The sequence below is a fragment of the Protopterus annectens genome, chromosome 3.part0 (genome assembly GCF_019279795.1).
Source record: "Protopterus annectens isolate FY-2018-M chromosome 3.part0, PAN1.0, whole genome shotgun sequence".
Taxonomy (NCBI): Eukaryota; Metazoa; Chordata; order Ceratodontiformes; family Protopteridae; genus Protopterus; species Protopterus annectens.
This window is the reverse complement of record NC_056731.1, coordinates 800,528,154-800,548,064: the sequence shown is the minus strand read 5'-3', so window position 1 is coordinate 800,548,064 and position 19,911 is coordinate 800,528,154. Positions and strand designations below refer to the sequence as shown.

Below are 19,911 nucleotides of genomic sequence, written 5' to 3'. Positions count from 1 at the left end.
AGAGAGAGAGAGAATATATATATATATATATATATATATATGTAGAGAGAGAGAGAGAGATACGTGTGTATATATATGGGTCCCCTTCAAAACATCTAAAACCCATAACATCGACACCCCATAACATTTAATTTCATAACATCTAACAGTACAAATCACAAGAAAATAACACCCCCCCCCAGATATAATGACACCAAACTACCAAACACAGTTTTTACTATGTTTCTGCAGGGGGGCATGATAGAGTGGGGTTAGGAAATTAACTTTTTCCCACTGTAGTGCGATCTTGGAGTTGGTATATTTAATTTACGGGGGGGTGTGGGGGGTGCAGGGGGGCTTGCCCCCCTGCATAAACGTAGTAAAAAGTGAGTTTGATAGTTTGGTGGTGTTATATGTGGAGGGGATGTTATTTTCTTATTATTTGTAGAGTTAGATGGTATGAAATTCGATGTTATGGGTTTTTTGATGTTCTGGTCTCAATGTTATGAAATTAGATGTTATGGGTTTTAGATGTTTCAAAGTAGACCCATACATATATATATGTATGTATATATATATATATATATATGTGTGTGTCTGTATATATATATATATATATATATATATATATATATACATACACACACACACACACACACACATATGTGTGTGTATATATATATATATATATATATATATATATATATATAATATTGGAGCCCTTCATTTGTTTGAACTTTCAAATGTTAGAAACTCATATGGCTGACACCATATGAGCAAACGTTTGAAAGGCTGACAAATGATAGCAGAGATCCCGCTACAGTGCGGGACTGGGAGATTCCCCTTTCCTGCACTGTAGTGCGATCTCGGAGTGAGAATATTTAAGTAGCAGGGGGTTTGCCCCCCTGCATAACACAGTTTTACTGTGTTTACAGGTAGGTAAATGGTGCTGTTTCAAGATGTCGGTCTTTCGGAATGTCGATCATATGGTTTCGGCCATATGAAAGTTGGCATTCTGAATGGTCGACATTCTGAAGTAGACCCATAGATAGATAGATATATATATATATATATATATATATATATATATATATATATATATTTATATATGATAAAAAGAAAACCCACTGGAGCCACCACGACCGGTTTAAAACTTGAACACACAGATAAGCACTTTCGGGCATTAGCTGTCATCAGGTCTAAAAAACAATTAAAATCAACCGTATTTAAACAAATAACCAATTCGAATTAATAGCAGAACCGATGCTCCTTCAATCTATAGGAAACGTTGTTGGAGAAATAACATGTTAATATATGACAGTACATACTCAAGGCACATTTTTGATAATGTAATGAGTGGGCAGGAGTTAAGAATTTCTAGACTATGCACTGAAGAGAATATATTTGAAAGTGAGTTAGATAACATACAGTATATGTTTGCTAGTCGTGGCCATCCAACACAGAGTTAAGAGAACAATAGCTAGGGAAAAAAAATGGTGAAGGAATAGAGGCAAGCCATGATTTGAATGTAATATGGGCTGTTCTGACAATGGGACTATTGTTAATTAACAGAAGCTAAAAAATAACCTGTTTGTGAGAATAAATTTACATTATAATAGTGATATTGATGCCATATCCCAGGTTGTCATATCCAAGGTGATAAAAAGAATTGGAAGATTTTACATAATGATGATAAGCTGAAAGCACTAGTAGGCCCCTACCCCATATTTGCTTATGCTAACAGCCAAAATCTGAAGCAGATTTTATGTAATAACATACTTCCCAACAAGTCCACAACACATGGGAATAAGTTGGGAACTTTTAAATGTAAGAAATGCAAGGCATGTCAATATATAAAAGAAAATAACATCTTTGTATACCCTGTGTCAGGTAGGAAGTATGTGGGGGGGGTGACGTTTTACATGGTACTGAATTAGCTGAGTCAAGATGGATAGCTGAATTATTTGCAGGCTAACCATACACCTGGGTTAAATGCTTGCATGCCTTTAAGACCCTTATTGAAGGGGTGTAGGTTCTGCTGTTGATTCTCATTGGTTATTTGTTTAGGTATGGTTGATTTTAATTGTTTTTTTAGATCTGATGAAGAGCTAACACTCAAAAGCACTTATCTGTGTGTTAAATAAAGTTTTAAACTAGTTGTGGTGGATCCAGTGGGTTTTCTTTTTATCCTGTATGGTATATCTTACCACTGTGGACTTGTACTTCTTCCTTGGCTGCTTTGTATTTTTATTACATGTATGTATGTGTGTGTGTGTGTGTGTGTGTGTGTGTGTGTGTGTGTGTATATATATGTGAATATATATATTTATATATATATATATATATATGTATATATATTTATGGGATCCGTACTGTCTACCAAATTACTGTTTCACAGAAAGTGAAACAGCCGAGCACTTTTGTGAAAGTGTACTAAAAAAAAGAGAAAAACGTGGGGAAATGGATGTTGGTGAGATCGCAGCACAGTGGGGATAAGGGAATATTCCCTTTTTCCCACTGTAGTGCGATCTCGGCGTGAGAATATAAAAGTAGAGGGAGTGCGGGGGGGGGGGGGGGCTTGCCCCCCTGCGTAAATGTGTTTTTTTTTTTTTTATTTTATTTATTTATTTTTTTGTACAATTTAGCGAAGGTGCTTTTTCGGTGAAAAGCACTTTCACTGAAGTCTGTTCGGACGTTTTGGTTTCGGTTTTGTGGGCGTTCGGTAGATAGTCCTAGATCCATGTATGTGTATATATATATATATATATATATATATATATATATATATATATAGATAGATATATATATATATATATATATATATATATATATATATATATCTGTACATGTGTGTGTGTATGTATATGTGTGCGTGCGTGTATGTGTATATATATATATATATATATATATATATATATATATATATATATATATATATACATTTATATATTTTTATATACATATATAGCTAGAGATGTGTAAAAGAGCCAAATATCAGTCCCCATTTATAGTTTAGTAAATCTTTCATTGAGTTATACTTAGATACAAAATACACCTTAGACTGCTACGATCTTCGGTAATAAATCTTACTGCTGAATTTTTCCCACCCCACATTTCCTTCATTTGTATAGGGAGTTTTAGTCTTGCCTATTTCAGTGAGAAAAAAAGATCCATCTGTACACATACTTGTGTTTTTTGCCTCTAATGTGATGTTCTTTGTATATGCTACATTCTGTACCCTGATCAGAAATATACCCACTCCATTGTATACTAGATACAGTGCAATATGCCATGCTGTCACTGTCAGATATATGTAAATCTCTGCATTCAGTCCCTTTGTACAAAATGCCATGTATCAGTCCTCCTTTGGGAGCTCTTTATTTTAAGCCCTTAAGGGCAGAATTGAAGTCTTAGATGTCTTAGTTTTTGAGTATGTATGCCAGATGTTAACTTTGAAGTGTTACGTGCTCTGCATGTGTTTAGCTTTGATAAGGTAACTGTAATGTCTTTGTCTTGAAACACAGCCTGCCTTTCCATCCCCCAAAACAGACAATTTTTGACTGTTTACCTCTGTTTTTAGACTGTTATTATGTAAAAGTAGTAAAGGCTAAAATAACATGTTTCAGTTTTATAACATGTTTCAGTTTTTTGCTGTCATAGGGTTATACTGCCCTTTCCGGACAAGCTTTGTTAGTTATTGTTCAACTGTTATTAGATAACTGCAGTGTTTTTATTACCTTCATACGTAACTTTGCACCTCACCCTACTCACAAAATAACTACTTAGATACTTGTATACAGAATGCATCCAAAACTTTAATTCTGTCCGTATAGGTTTAAAATGCAACTCTGTGGTGAATTTGACCCAGCTACATTGCCACCATTAGTAGACAGTTTTGTTCATAATATATTTCACTGATAATGTAATTTGTATTTCTGATATAATGACAGCTCAGTACAGACAAATTTTGGACATGTACTTCATTCCTTGCAATGAACAGAAGACATAAACCTACTCTAGTGGAAACAGAAAATAATGCAGTTTGGTAAACTGGCACATTCTAAAGGCCAAGTAGACTTGCTGGTGGTACCTGTCAGTACAGAGTTTTGTCTTTGAAACAGTTACATGTCAAACTAATTTTGTTGGTACCACAGGTCTGACTTTTTAGTTGTAAACAGTACTTTGGTTGTGCTATCTTTCAGTCTGGCACCCCCACCCTATTCACTCTATGTCCTAAAAATGTCCTTCCTTATCACTCTTGCAGTATTCTTTATAGTTGGGATATCTTGCTGAGGATAACTTAATGACCAGCCAGCCTACCAAAACCTTTACGTCATCTAAAAGTAGTACATCAGATGTGTGTCCTAGGCATAAGGTACATATGGGATGCATGGATGACTAATTCTTAGAACGTCTTTGCCACCAGTCTGAACACTACTTCTGAATTTGGTCTGTGTGCCATTCACTGAGCTGGTTCTTTTGTCAAGCATACCAAAGATAAATGCCCCATTGGGGTTCCTTCCTTTCTTTTTCTTCCTTCTGATTTGATGTTCTTCGTTCCCCATTGCTGCAGTCCTTACTATTGGGTGTAGTCCGCTGTCCAGTCGGCCCGAATACCAGAGTATATGGCTGACGTCGGTCAGGGCGCATTAGACTGACGTCAGTACGTCAGGGTACTAATGCGCATGACCGACGTCATATCCTCAGTCTTTTTTGCCGCATGGTCCGATGCAGAAGCAGTTTTGCGAGTGCAGGTTGGCGTTCTGAAATATTTCCGAAACCGGAGTTTCAGACCGAATCAGAGTTGGCTAAGTACCCCGTTGGGGAACATTTTGGTTTTTTCTTGCCTCAGTATTTAACCGGATGTCAGAAAAAGTGAATAACTGTATTTCTTGTGGGAAACAGATACCTCATAGGGATTACCATACCTTGTGTATACCTTGTTTAGGGCCTGAGCACGACGTTGTTGGATGCCGCTCTTGTGCTAGGTTTAACAAACGCACTATTAAGAGACGGTTAGACTGTGCCAGGTTAGTGTTTGGGAAGCGTTGCAATTATAAAATGCCGCCGGATGCTCCGGCCCGCTTCGCCCAAGAAGCGCAAGGACAAAACAGCGAAGCCTAGGGTTGATGAACCGGCAGTCCCGGACGGCGGTTCTTTAGAAGGCTCAGTGGAGCCAGAGGTTTTGCCAGGAGTTTCTTTGGAGTCTCAGGCAGAGACTTTACTGTTACAGGATGTGCCTTCTCAGGAGGTAGGCCAGGCTGAGGGGCTTCTCAGGTAACTGTTCTTCCCTCTCTTCCCAAGGTAGTTAGAGCCTCTCCTTCTGTTGCCAAAACTTCTTTGAGAGGTAGGCCAAGTTCAGCTTCAGTGGGGCCTTCTTCTAGCATTTCGGGTTCTGTACCTAAGAAACATATGCTTAAAATGGCAGAAGATTTGATTACTATGATTAGAGGTTCTATGCCCCCTCCTGATAAGAGGCCCAGGGTGGAACCGGAGTTTGATACTTTTGAACAATGTTCAGAGGCTTCTGAGTCTTCTGTGGAAGATTTGCAGGAGTATCCTCCTTATTCTGATTCTGATGTGGATGATTCCACTCCTACAGCTTCTCCTCCTGAGGATTTCTCATTTTCAGAGACTCTACATTCCATGAGGGAGCACTTTAAATGGGAAGGCCAGGATTACTCTGATTCCAGGAAAAGGCTTAGGGAATTCTTGTTTTTACCCCAGCATAGGCCCTTAGCTATACCTCCTGTGTTGAATGTGGTGGAAGATGTTTTTGCAGAGGCTTCCCTGAACCCTGACTCTTTGCCTCCTGCTCCTGTTAAACCTGATAGGTACTATAGGGTGCCTGAAGCTCATAAGTATTTGTTTAAAAGTCCTAGGGCGGACCCAGAAACTGTTTCTCAGGGGCCTAAAGGTGTTAAGGCCTCTGTGGTTAGAAATCCTGTTCCCACTGATAAAGAGGCAAGGGCTTTGGATAGGTGGGGAAAGACAGTGTATACTTCTTCCACTCTAGCCATGAGAGCGTTGAATTGTCAGTTTCACATGCTAAAATATCAAAATTATCTCCTTTCACAATTGAAATCTAAGGTGGATACTTTGGCGGAAGGTATTGAGTGTAAAGAGTTGCTGGATTTGGTTCATGTGTCTGAACAAGTGGGTAAGCATTCTTTGCAATGTGGTTTTGATGCTGTACAGGCCTCCTCGAGGGTGGCTGCCACTAGTTCTGTTCTTCGCAGGCATGCCTGGTTGAGGGATCAGAATTTAGCTGAGCATGTTAAGACAAGGATTTTGGATGCTCCTTTACAGTCTGATGTGTTGTTTGGTTCGCCTGTGGAAGCAGTTTTAAAGAAAATGGAGGACAAAGCTAAGTCTATGCAAACTGTTAAAGATTTTTGCAGGTGCAGCCACCGAAGTTTAGTAGAAATTGGCCTGCTAAGGGGTGGACATATCCTGCTTATGATTCCCAGTCTAGGGGTAGGTCTAGACGTGGTAGGGGCAGAGCTCAAGGTTCTTTTAGGCCTAGAACAGGGAGTTCACCTGCTCAGACTTCTGGTGAGGGCAGGGGTCAGTCCTTTCGTAAACAGACCCAATGACCTGCCCTTTCAGCTGCCAGTAGATTCTCGTCTGGTAGCTCCTTTGGGAGGAAGACTGTCTCTTTTCAAAGAAAATTGGGATTTAATTACTCAAGACAGATGGGTGTTGGATATCATTCACCACGGTTACAGGTTTTATTTCCATACAATGCCTCCTTTCAAAGGCATGCCAGACGTTCCTCCTCCACAAAGAAAAGAGGCTCACAAGCAAATTTCTCAGTTACTCCAGATGGGGCCATTCAGCCAGTTCCTGTATCAGAAAGGGGCCTAGGATTTTATTCTCGCCTGTTCCTAGTACCAAAGAAGGGGAACACGTGGAGACCAATTTTGGATTTATCTCTCCTCAACACTTATCTGGACATTCCCAAGTTCAAGATGTTGACGTTACAACAGCTTTTACCTCTGCTGGGCAAAGATCACTGGATGGTAACTTTAGATCTCAAGGAAGCTTACCTTCATGTGCCTATAAGGCTAAGTTGCAGGAAGTATCTGCGGTTTCGAGCTGGAAATTCTCATTATCAGTTCTCTGCATTGCCCTTTGGCTTATCTACTGCCCAGAGTATTCACAAAGGTTCTGGCTCCAGTGATAGCTTACTTCAGGCTGCAAGGAATTCAAATCTATCCTTACTTGGACGACTGCCTGATTCTGGCTCAAGAAAAGGAAGACCTTCTACAGCATCTGGAATATGTTATAGCAGTGCTAAGATGCCTAGGGTATTCTGTGAACGAAATAAAGTCCAGTCTAGTACCCTCTCAAGACATGTGCTTTCTGGGTGTGAGACTGAATACAGCAGCCCAGATGGCCTTTTTAACCCCGGACAAACAAAAGAGTCTATCACTTTACTTCCATCAACTATCTCATCAGTCCGTGCTGACTGCAAGGACAGTCCTTCAAGCATTAGGGTTCATGGCATCTTGTATTCTGGTGCTTCCCAATGCCAAACTGCATATGAGGAAGCTACAATGGTATCTCAAAATGTATGGACACAGCACTGCCAGGATTTGGACACTGTCATTCAAATAATACCTTGCCTTCAAAAAGAATTTTTGTGGTGGGCTCAGGAATGTCACCTAAACAAGGGACTCTCTGTGACCCGGCCAGAGGCGAGTCAGATTTTAACGACAGATGCCTCGGACATTGCTTGGGAGCTCATCTAAATGGAAAGTGGATACAAGACAAGTGGCCTGCCAGACTACAGCATCTACATATCAACATGAAGGAGATGTTAGCAGTCCAGTTTGCATTAATGGCTTTCAAGGAGTTACTTCTTCCAGGGCAGGTGTTGATTCTAACAGACAACACAACTGTCATGTGGTACATCAACAAGCAAGGGGAACACATTCTTATCCTCTATGCAGGCAAGCAATGATTTTATGGGAGACTGCGCTAAGCTTGCAACTAACTCTTCAGGCAAGGTTTCTGCCGGGAGCACAGAACTCCTTAGCAGATGTGTTAAGCAGACAAATCATGGATCCCCACGAGTGGAAACTGGATCTTCATGTATTTCAGAAATTGACAGTGTCATGGGGAACTCCAGACATAGATCTGTTCGCTTCTCCACTAAACCACCAGCTGCCAAAGTATTGCACAAAGGGGTTTCATCACACAGCTTGGAAAGTGGATGCTCTGTCTTTCAGTTGGAAAAACCTTCATGTGTATGCCTTTCCACCTCTGCCTCTTCTTCCAAAGGTACTATTAAAGGTCAGACAAGGCAGGCCAAGGATGATTTTGATAGCTCCAGATTGGCCTCGGCAACATTGGTATCCACTACTACGGAGTCTGGTAAAGAAGCCTCCATGGCCTTTACCTCTGATTCCTCATCTGTTATCTCAGAAGGACGGTCATCTGCTCAATGTCAAGCTTCACTCTCTTCATCTAACAGCCTGGCATATTCTGTGTTGAAACACAGCAGGTCTCAACTTCCTCAACAAGTTTTAAATGTGATTATGGAAGCTAGAAGACCTAGTACAAGGAAAGTGTACGCAGAAAAATGGAAGAGATTTTTATTTTGGAGTACAGCAAAGAATTTGGAGATTTCTGAGCCTAATTTGAGTGCGGCTCTTCAATATCTTACTGGGTTATTGGACAAAGGTTTGTCCTTCTCTTCCATTAAGATTCATGCTGCAGCAATTTCAGCTCACTATGATTGTGACCCACCATTGTTTTCGCATCCTTTGTTCAAGCAGTTTCTTAGAGGGGCAAAGAATATAAGACCCCCACGTAGAGCTCCTACTCCTGCTTGGGATCTCAATTTTGTGTTGGAAAAACTTACTCTACAACCTTTTGAGCCTGCGGCTACTGCTGAATTGAAATACTTGTCATGGAAGACTGCTTTTCTGTTGGCTATTACTTCTGCAAGAAGGGTGTCTGAGTTGCAGGCCCTTATGGCAGTAGAGCCCTTTTGATTTTCCATAAGGATAGGGTATCATTACGTACTAATCCTTCCTTTATGCCTAAGGTGGTTTCTAGTGTGGCTTTAAACCAAACTATTCATTTGCCTACTTTTTATGCAGACCCCCAAAATAAAGGGGAAAAGATTTTGCACACTTTAGATGTACACAGGCAATTGCGTTATTATTTAAGCAGGACTAAGGATTTTAAGCAGTCTCAGCAGTTGTTTGTTTCTTTTGCTTTGAGTTCGCAGGGCAAGCCTGTGTCAAAACAAACTATTTCTAGGTGGATTGGCTTTTGCATTGCATTTTGTTATTCCCATCATGGCAAGGAGATTCCAGCTGGGATTAGGCCTCATTCCACTAGGGCTACTGCCACTTCAACAGCATTTCTAAGGGGGGTGGCAACTAAGGATATTTTGGAAGCAGCTACTTGGAGTTCAGTGCATACTTTCTCTAAGCATTATCACCTTCCTATCTACTCTAAGTCTAGGGCTGGTTTTGCCACAGCTGTTTTGCAAGGCATGTTGTCAGCTCCTGCTTCTTTATGATTTGCCAGCCTCCCTTACCTCTGCTTTGGGATTCTACCCAATAGTAAGGACTGCAGCAATGGGGAACGAAGAACATAGTACAGTTTTGTACCTACCATAAATGTAGATGTTCGAGGTACCCATTGCTGCAGTCCAATTTACCCTCCCTCCTTCCCCTCTGTGTTTAGGGGTGGTTGTGTAGGTGAGGTTACATGCTGATATTTTTGTATATATTCTTGTATATATTGTACATATTTTTGGTGCAGGTATTTTGGGCCTTGTTTTTTTAGGGTCTTCTGACATCTGGGGCAAGAAAAGACTGAGGATATGACGTCGGTCATGCGCATTAGTACCCTGACGTACTGACGTCAGTCTAATGCGCCCTGACCGACGTCAGCCATATACTCTGGTATTCGGGCCGACTGGACAGCGGACTACACCCAATAGTAAGGACTGCAGCAATGGGTACCTCGAACATCTACATTTATGGTAGGTACAAAACTGTACTTTTTCATGTCATCCAGGAAGGGGAAATGTGAGTATGGGAGGCAGATTCCCCATAAAGACAGACATGAAAAGTGCCTTTTTTGTTTAGGTGCTATGCACGGCCATACTCACTGTGATATAGGTTAGGCATTTGACCCTTAGGCCATTTGTTGTACTTTTCTGTTTTTCTGGAAAACCAGCATCTGAGGCAATTGACCCTGGGTACCATGGCTGAATCTGCCCACGCTGAAGTTTGTCTGCCACTTAAGAAAAATGCTAAAAAGGCACATACTGAATCTGCTGCTGTCCAGCTTTCACCAGACGTCTCCCTTGGGATGGATGAAGAACCTGAGGACCGGACGGTGCTGATGCCAGCTTCCTCTGCTGTGACCTAATTGGAGGGTGTCTGGAGCTGCCTACTCACATATCTACTGAGGTGCTGCAAACGTCTGGTACAGATGTAGAGGGGGAACTATGGCTGATTATATCTGAAGGGCTTAGGAGGATTCCCAACATTTTAGTTAGGGAAGAGGTGCCTGGTACCTTCATTGAATCCAGACAGGAGTCTGAACCTCCTATATTTGCCAGGGTAGATGTTCTTTTAAAAAGAAAGAGAAAACCAAACGTGGCAACTGTAGCTAAGGATCCTCACAAAGAGTGGCAAGACTGTACTCAAGGGCTGTTTAATGCCCTTATGGCTCTTAAACCCCCACAGGGATTGTCTGTCCCTGCTGCTCCCTCATCATCCACCCCATCTAAGTGACCTAGGGATTCTTCTGATGAGGAGTTGGAATATTGTGGAAAAATCCTTAGCATATGCCTCAGAAATACACTCTCCTTTGGCTTTGGGGTCTGACGAAGATTATTTCTTGTCCCATACTCCCCTTTTGAAAAATTATCCTATGGGGATACAGTGGTCCATGTGGTGGAAACCTTGGGATTGTTCCTAAGTATCAGATGTTCAAAGCAGGTATTATGATCCCTTGCAGATTGACTCAGCCAGACCTTCTGTAATTCCTCCAGTCTTAGCTGCCTTGTTGGACACCTTTACAGCAACTTCTCAGCCTCCTGCCTCTCAGCCTATGGCACCTGAGAAGCCAGACGGATTTTATAAAGTACCTAAGAATCATAAAGATGCAAGTCCATTGTCTGATCCTGCTGTTGTTTACATGTCTACATATAAGCCGCCCAAACTGATTTCCTCTTCCAAGCTTTTACCTTCTGTCAAGGACAGCCATAGTATGGAGATATATGGGAAAAAGTGTGTACTTCTTTTACCTTGGCTTGTAGGACCATTAATTATCAGACCCACATGACTAGATATGTCCTTTCTCTTCTCTTCCAGCTTGCGAGGGTGGGGGACTGACATGCCTGATTCAGACAGAAAGACTTCTAATCTCTCTCTTCTATGTTCTGCCTCCCAGGTATCTCACCCTTCCATTAAATGCATCTCTGGTGCGGCTGATACCTCCTTTAATGCAGCTGCATCTTGTTCTCTCATCCAATGCATCTGGTTCTGTCATGGGAAGATATTCCTGGCTATGCCTGTAGGCTTTACTTGAGGACATTAAAGGCACATTTTTGGATTCTCCCTTAAACAACCAGAATCTTTTTGAGACTGCTGCTGCCAAATTGCTTAAAAACCTACATGATAAGAGCGAGGTTATGCAGGACCTCAAGCAAATTTTTTGTTTCTTCTGTACCTTTTCAAAATCTTCTTTTGTCCATAGGCAACCTAAAGAACCTGCTAGAAGTAACAGGGTTTTTAAATGGATTTTCCCAGATAAAACCACTCGGAGTTCTAGAAGTCAAAAACATTATTTTCCTGATAAATGTGCCTCTATCTGACATGCAGCCCCCCACCCCCACCAACACCAGCCAGATTCTTCTGTCGGTCAGGCTAATTCTTTCCTTCACTGTTTGGCAACAGTAACCTTAGATGCCTGGGTTATCTCTATCGAACAGTGTTATTTTATAGATTGGAAATCTCTTCTCCCATTTTCTGGTCTCCCTCTGCCTGCTCCTTGCCATTTTCCTCATTTTCCTCTTCCTTTGGGATGTGGTGGAACAGGAAACACTCAACAGGGAACAGGATTTTATTTCAGAATGTTTCTGGTTCCCAGGAAGATGTCATGGAGGCCCGTTCTAGACCTATCCTGTCTCAATACCTTTCTCGAGGTTCCTTCCTTCAGAATGTTTTCTCTTTAGTCCATTTTCCTTCCCCATGTTTTTCTAGTTTCTGTGGATTTGAGGGATGCATGCCTCCATATTCTTGTTCATACTGTTTTCAGGATTTTTTTTATCTTTCTCTGTTTCTTCCTTTTAGTATCAGTTCTCTGCTTTGACTGTTGGTCTTTCTGCAGCTCCAAGAGTATTTACCAAATATCTGGACCCTGTTGTATCTTTCTGCAAGCTTCAATGAATTCAAATGATTCATGCCCCTTCTGAGCAGCTTCTGCTTCAGAATCTGTATTTCACTATGCTTCTCCAACACAATGTGGGAATCATTCTCATTCTCAATAAGTCTGTGTTGACTCCCTCTGGGGGCCAAGTGTTTTTTCGGTTGTAGGATTCAGACCATTCCAATGTTGGCTTCTCTTCCGCCACTAGAGGTACTCTCTTTGCTTTTTTCTAGTCTCTTCTTCCTCTTCCAGTTATTCCTGCGAGGGAATTTCTCTGAGCCCTGAAGTTCATGGCATCCATCATTCCCATGGTTCCTTTTTCTAAACTCCACATAGGGACATATGGAATCATTTCAATAGTATCTCAACACTGTTTGGATCCAGCACTGCCACCCTATGGAATTTCCAGGCCATCTTTTACCCTGTCTCAAACTTGAACACTGCTGGTAGATTCAGGAGATCTCCCTAAATCCAGGACTGGCTTTTCAGGTTCCTCTTCCTTTTCAAGAATTGTATAAAAATGCTTCAGGTGAAGGTTAGGCAGCTTCCTCCAACAACCTAAAATGTCAGGGTCTTTGATCCCATCAGCAGATGTTAGACCACATCAGTTTCAAAGAGATGAGTGATATAATCCTAGCTTTTCAGACGTTTCACTCCCTTTGGGTTCCAGGTCCTGTAAAGGGTTTTACTGACAATACCACAGTCACGTTGGTACATCAGTAAGCAAGGGGATACAAAGTCTTACTGTTTTTGCAGGCTGGGTCTTCAGACTTGGGATATTTGCAACTCCATCACCACCTGGTACTTCATGCAGTGTGCATCCCCTCAGAGAGCAATTGGATTTTCTGAGCAGGTCCAGGACACTTCCTAACAAATGTATGCTTCATAGAGAGGTGTTTCTGGACATTGTCCATTGCTGGGGTACTCCAAGTACATTTTTTTGCCTCCCCTCTGAAAAGAGAACTTCCTCAGTTCTGTTCCAGAATTCGTAGTCCACTGGCTTGGAAAGTGGAAGCCATGTCTGTTTCTTGGGAGGGAATATTCCTGTATTTCTCTCCTCCTCTTCCTTTTCCCAGGGTCATGCACAAGATCATGCAGGGTACACCCAAATTTTGCTGGTGACTCCGTTTTGGCCCAGACAGCACTGGTTCCCTCCTCTCTTTCACTTGGCCAGGAGCAGTCATCACACGTTACCTCACAGGATGGATCTTCTCACAAAAGACAAGAGATCTCTCATTCACACTCACTTGTCCATACCTCAGCTGACCCTTTGGGTGATAGGGTTTTGATTCCTTTTAGGCACCAATTTTCTGAGGACTTGCTTCAGGTTTTGTTAGAGGCCAGAAAACCCAGTAGTAGAAAATCCTATGATGTGTTATTTCTTTTGTTTCTTTTCATTTCTTCATCTTTGAATGATTTAATATTAGAAGGGGTGATGGACACTGAGACTTTTAAATTTTTGCATAACAAAAAGCCTAGGGTACCCACAATATTCGGTATCCCAAAACTTCATAAGGATTCACTTGACCCACCCATGAGACCAGTGGTTGCAGCTAGCCAGTCTGTCACAGTCCCTGTTATGAAGTTCCTGGATGTTAAGTTGAAAAATATTGCCATAAACGCAACTAATGTTATCAAAGATTCCTGGGATTTCCACAGAAATGTGAAAAATAATTTATTTAGGGATAGTATGTTATTTATTACAATAGATGTTATTGACCTCTTCACTTCCATCCCACACAAAGAAGGCTTGGAATTTTTAGAAGAAATTTTAAGGGACAACGAAGGTTTTAGTGAGAGAGGTATTTATTTAATTTTAACCTTAATGGAACTGGTTTTAAAACATAATTTTATTTATTTTGAGGGAGAATTCTTTCGCCAGGTGGTTGGAGTGGCAATGGGTGCCCCAACCTTTGCAAATTTAGTGCTAGCCTGGTGGGAAAAGAAATTCATTTTCAATTCTGTGTACAAGGACTGTTGGGTCCTTTATCAATGAATTTTGGATGATATTTGCCTCTTCTGGATAGATAGTGAGGAAAAATTAGTGAATTCTTGAACTACATTACTAACAGTACAGAGTTTTTAAGGTTCACCTATAAAATAGGACAGGGTTCTATTGATTACCTGGATGTGAATATAGGGATGGACTATAACAGTAATAGGTTCACTTCAAAGGTGCACAGAAAAGCTACCTACTGCAATTCCTTTCTACATTTTCAGAGTTCCCATCCATTTACACAAAAAAGGAGCATTGTGAAAGGTCAATATGTCAGGGGTAGTAGAATGACATCAGAGGAGGAAGATTTTATACAAGAAGGTGAACTGTTGAAAAGTATGTTCCTTGATAAGGGATACCATGAGAAAATTATTAATGACATTTTTACTGAAGTCCTAGAAAATAATAGGTTTGCATCTATTTTAGGAACAGTGAATAGAGGGATAGGGGGCAACCAACAGGTGATTGATAGTAATGATAGGGTGGAAAATATTTTTGTAAAGGATTATAGTGGAGATGCAGGAACCATTACTACGATTTTGAAGGAGGAGTGGGATACGTTTAACAAACTATCGGATTTGAATATTGAACTGAACTACTCCCTAAAATGTGTATTCAGGAAGGGTAAAAGTATTAAAACTATTTTGGAGAAGAAGGGCATAGAAAAAAGATCTAGAAGAGTAGGGACATATAAATGTGGTGCTTGTCCACAATGCCCTTTTATTATTAACAAATCAGGTGTTTATATCCCTAGTAAAATAGATGCATTAGTGCAAAATGTTATTCTAAGTGTGACTCTAAAGGGCTAGTATATTTGGCCCTATGTGGAAAATGTGAAAGTTTTTATGTAGGAAAGACCGAAAGGTGCTTAAAAAGAAGAATATATGAGCACAGTTATGACATTAAAAAGGGCAATAATAGGAATGCCCTATATAAATATACTTTGACATGCAAAGAAGCTACTTTTGTATTTTTTGTTCTAGAGGAAATCCAGATGGATATTCGTGGGAGACCATGGGAGACACAGATTAAATATCGAGATGTGTACTGGCAGTTAGTCCTTGAGGCAAATAAATGTCCAGGGCTTAATGAGATGGTCTCCCTTGCACCTGTATTGAAATTAAGAGCAGCTAAATTATAGGGCGACCTAGCACCCTATTTATGTATCTATGTATGTATTTATTCATTCATTCATTCATTTTTGTACATAAGTATTTAAACCTAACATATCCCTCAGGAAAATTTTTTAATGTTTTAATAAGTTAGATTTTTTATGTTTTAATAAGTCAGATTTTTTTTTTAACATATAGGTACTGACCACTCCATGGTTTTAGAAAGTTTGACACTGATTTTTGATGTTATATATTTGTTAATGTAATGAACTTTTAGGTCACTAGATGACAGCAAAGTATTGTTTTTTTTTTTTTTTTTTTTTAATATGCATTCTCTTTATGTTTGTGTTTATGTTTCAACGTATATACAAATGTATATTTATATTTTAACACAGATCTTTATTAAATGTTTATGACTGTGTATAAATAGGGATTATTCGTTTTTAATGAAATAATATGTAGGAACATTTTTATAGTAATTTTAAGCAGTTTATGCACTATATTCACAAGCAAGTTCTTGGTTGTGTTAAGCAGGTTAAAAAGCTTAATGAATTGATGTATTGTCCTAATTGCTTTATTGGTGAAGTGGTTTTTGTATAAAATGGGAGGGAGTTGTGTTTGTAACCATTCTGATGAAGTCTTGGACGAAACTGTGGTCAGCGTTATTTTTTACTGGGTGTGCTGTGTTATTAAAAAAAAATTGTGGGTGAGCAGCAGCTGTCCGAGTGCTTTTTTCTTTTGAATTGTGACTGTTTGGCACTTGGTCCATGGTTGTTGCTAAATGAAAGAGATTTTCTATTTGGTTGCCTTGATCATGACCAAGCCCTTTTTTTCTCTGGGTGTCCCTTTGGTCCTTTCTTATATGTGTGAATTGTGCTGTACTGGTTTGGTGTATTTTTCTGTTAAAGCTCATTTGTCAGTCACTTCTGCTTGACTGCCTTTCAGTCACACGTGGCATCTAATTTTGAAGTCAAACAACAACTAAAATGCATCCTTCATATCAGGCTGCTAAGAAAGCCAATTTGTCCTGGGACCTTAAATTTGTTGTTGAAAATTTGACTCAGTCCCCTTTTGAGCCTGTCTTTTAGTCTTCCCTGCAGCATTGTACTTGGAAGACTGTATTGCTGGTGGTTCTTAATTTTGCCAAGAGAGTCTCTGAACTACATGGTGACTCCTCCTTTTCACAAAGGCAAGGTATCTCTTCATATTAATCCTTTTATGCTTAAGTTGATTAATGAACTGTCCTTGAATCAGTTTATTCATCTTCCTTCCTTTTTTCCTTCACCACAGTCTCCTACTGAGAAGATACTGCACACCTCAGATTTACATACACAGCTCAGATATTACTTGGATAAGACAAAATGTATCAGAAAAATCTGAGCAACTTTTTGTTTCCTATTTTGCCAGGAAATTGGTTTTCGCAGTGTCTTATGAAGCCATCTCCTTGTGGATCTCTAAGCCCACTTCCTTTTTGTTATACTTTTCATGGCAAGCAGTATTCCTCTTCTGTTCTGCTCATTCTACCAGAGCCGTAGCCTCTCCTGGTGCTTTTTTAATGGTGTGGATATCAGATCCATCTTAGAAGCTGCTATTTAGTTTTCTGTCCACTCTTTTACGAACGGTCATAAGTTGGATGTCATTTCCAGGGCCAGGGCAGGATTTGCCAGGGATATTCATTGATTTGTGGAGCACTCTTCTTTGCCTTCCTCCTTAAATACTTTACAGTAGCTTTTATACTCTCACAGGAGTAAAGAATACCTCAACAGTGATAAGGAAGGACATAGTACAGTTGTATAAGATCTTACCTTAACAGCAGATGTCATATTTCTCATTGTTGCAGTATTTGGTCCCTCCCTCTTGACCCCCTTTTTTTTTCCTGCTGCCCTCCTGCTGACCAAGGGGTTTTCTCTTCTATCCATATCTCCTTTGGTTTCCCTTCCTAGCTTTTTCTCTCCCTTTTGGCATATCTTCCATCATCAGTCTCCCATCTTATTATTTTTAGCCCCCCCCCCCCCCACATACTACAGCAAATAAGTTTCAACTACAATACCCTATTGCATCAACAAAGAGAGTGACCTTTAACTATCTACCAATCTATGGATATGTTCCTGCTTAGCTCATCTTTCTTCGTACTGTTATTGCTTTCCTACATTAAATCCTGTCTGCTCCCAGTCCCACCAAACTTCCTCTCTCTCCCATGCTTGCCTGTATAATGTGCCACCGTACCAATATATCCACCATAATAATTGCATCGTCCTTATTCAGTACATCACCACACACAGTATGAAAGCATGGACTGCTATATTCCTGTCCCTACCTATACAAATCAAAATTCCCATCCCTACCCAAATACTTAAAAATATCACGTGGCTTTATACAGTCTTATCAAGGACCATTTACCACAGCCACACCATCCACCCACAACATCTCCATGATTACACTACTACCTTCAAAATATCTAAAAAGTGCTTCTATATATATCCGCAGTATGTTAAAGTATCTAAATTTCACTCCTGGATCACTTGGTACTCCTCAAATGTAACAACATACAGAAAAACATATCTAACCCTAATATAAACAATACTGAAATTCTTCCCACAGTTTACACTATCCTTCCCTCTGACAATAGTATAAAAAGCACGGGTAGCTGTTCTCTTTTCTAACTCTCACTTTCTCTTCCCTTCCTTGTTAGTCCATCAGAATTTCACAACACTGAAACGTATCTCTCAGCTTAAATTCAACAACACAAAAAGCTATGCATAACCTCTATTTACATCTCTCCAAGAAACAGCATACCTACTCTAGAGGACACCCTACATAGAATATCCACTAACATACCTTATGAAACCATTATTTGTATCAATGTTAACACAGACTGGCAAACCCTTATAGGTGACTGCCCTTCTGCTAGTATTAAGCAATCTGGATTTTACTTCACTTATAACCTTTTCTACTCAGTACAACAAATATGTCAGTACTGGCTCAACCCAAAATTGGATCCTGGTATCAAACCCTAATCTCCACTCCTCAACAGGACCTCTCCCTTATTCCCTCAGTGACCATCATCCCAGCTGTGTCTATAGACTAATTACCCACCACACAAAATAGCAGCAATGTAAAGAATCCCACAACCTTACCAGTTTTGGCCCAGAGAACTTTAACAATATTCTTAAATCTCTTAATTGGTATTCCCTCCACACATCACCACTAGATGAAGCTGTTGTTAGATTCAACAAGTGCTTCCTTGACACAGTGTAAGTAGCCTAGCCCCTAAAAGGAGGAGTCAAGACCAGATGGACACCCTGGTTATCCCATGCTAACAAAGCTTTTATGAAAAAATAGATGCATCCTGGAAAGAATGGCACAGAAACAAAATAACAGCACACCTACAAAACTACAAACTTTTTGAAACCTAGCCAAAAAAAAAAAAACAGGCAAACATTGACAGAAAGCAGTATTACTTGCATCCTCAACTTAACTTAAAACATAATTCTAAAAAATTCTGGTACCCAGTAAATATAATCTTACACCCTGGCATACTTAATACTCTAAGCCATTGCCCAAAACTCTCTCCCTTAGCTACTGATGTCAAATTAATCTCCCACTTCTTAGACTGCAGCTATTCTTACTAGCAGTTTCTTTATCTCCCACTCCAACTCAGTAAACCATCCAAACTACAATAGCCCCACTTTCTCCCTATAACCTATTTCTGCCTCCTACATAACCTCTATTTACATCTCTCCAAGAAACAGCATACCTACTCTAGAGGACACCCTACATAGAATATCCACTAACATACCTTATGAAACCATTATTTGTATCAATGTTAACACAGACTGGCAAACCCTTATAGGTGACTGCCCTTCTGCTAGTATTAAGCAATCTGGATTTTACTTCACTTATAACCTTTTCTACTCAGTACAACACATATGTCAGTACTGGCTCAACCCAAAATTGGATCCTGGTATCAAACCCTAATCTCCACTCCTCAACAGGACCTCTCCCTTATTCCCTCAGTGACCATCATCCCAGCTGTGTCTATAGACTAATTACCCACCACACAAAATAGCAGCAATGTAAAGAATCCCACAACCTTACCAGTTTTGGCCCAGAGAACTTTAACAATATTCTTAAATCTCTTAATTGGTATTCCCTCCACACATCACCACTAGATGAAGCTGTTGTTAGATTCAACAAGTGCTTCCTTGACACAGTGTAAGTAGCCTAGCCCCTAAAAGGAGGAGTCAAGACCAGATGGACACCCTGGTTATCCCATGCTAACAAAGCTTTTATGAAAAAATAGATGCATCCTGGAGAGAATGGCACAGAAACAAAATAACAGCACACCTACAAAACTACAAACTTTTTGAAACCTAGCCAAAAAAAAAAAAACAGGCAAACATTGACAGAAAGCAGTAT

General features: G+C 40.1%; 1 protein-coding gene across 1 annotated transcript in view; it reads left to right on the top strand.

Annotated features, from left to right (window-relative positions):
* TERT (telomerase reverse transcriptase) overlaps positions 1-19,911 on the top strand; it is a 1,470,615-nt gene that overhangs the window by 261,898 nt on the left and 1,188,806 nt on the right. The window lies entirely within an intron of this gene.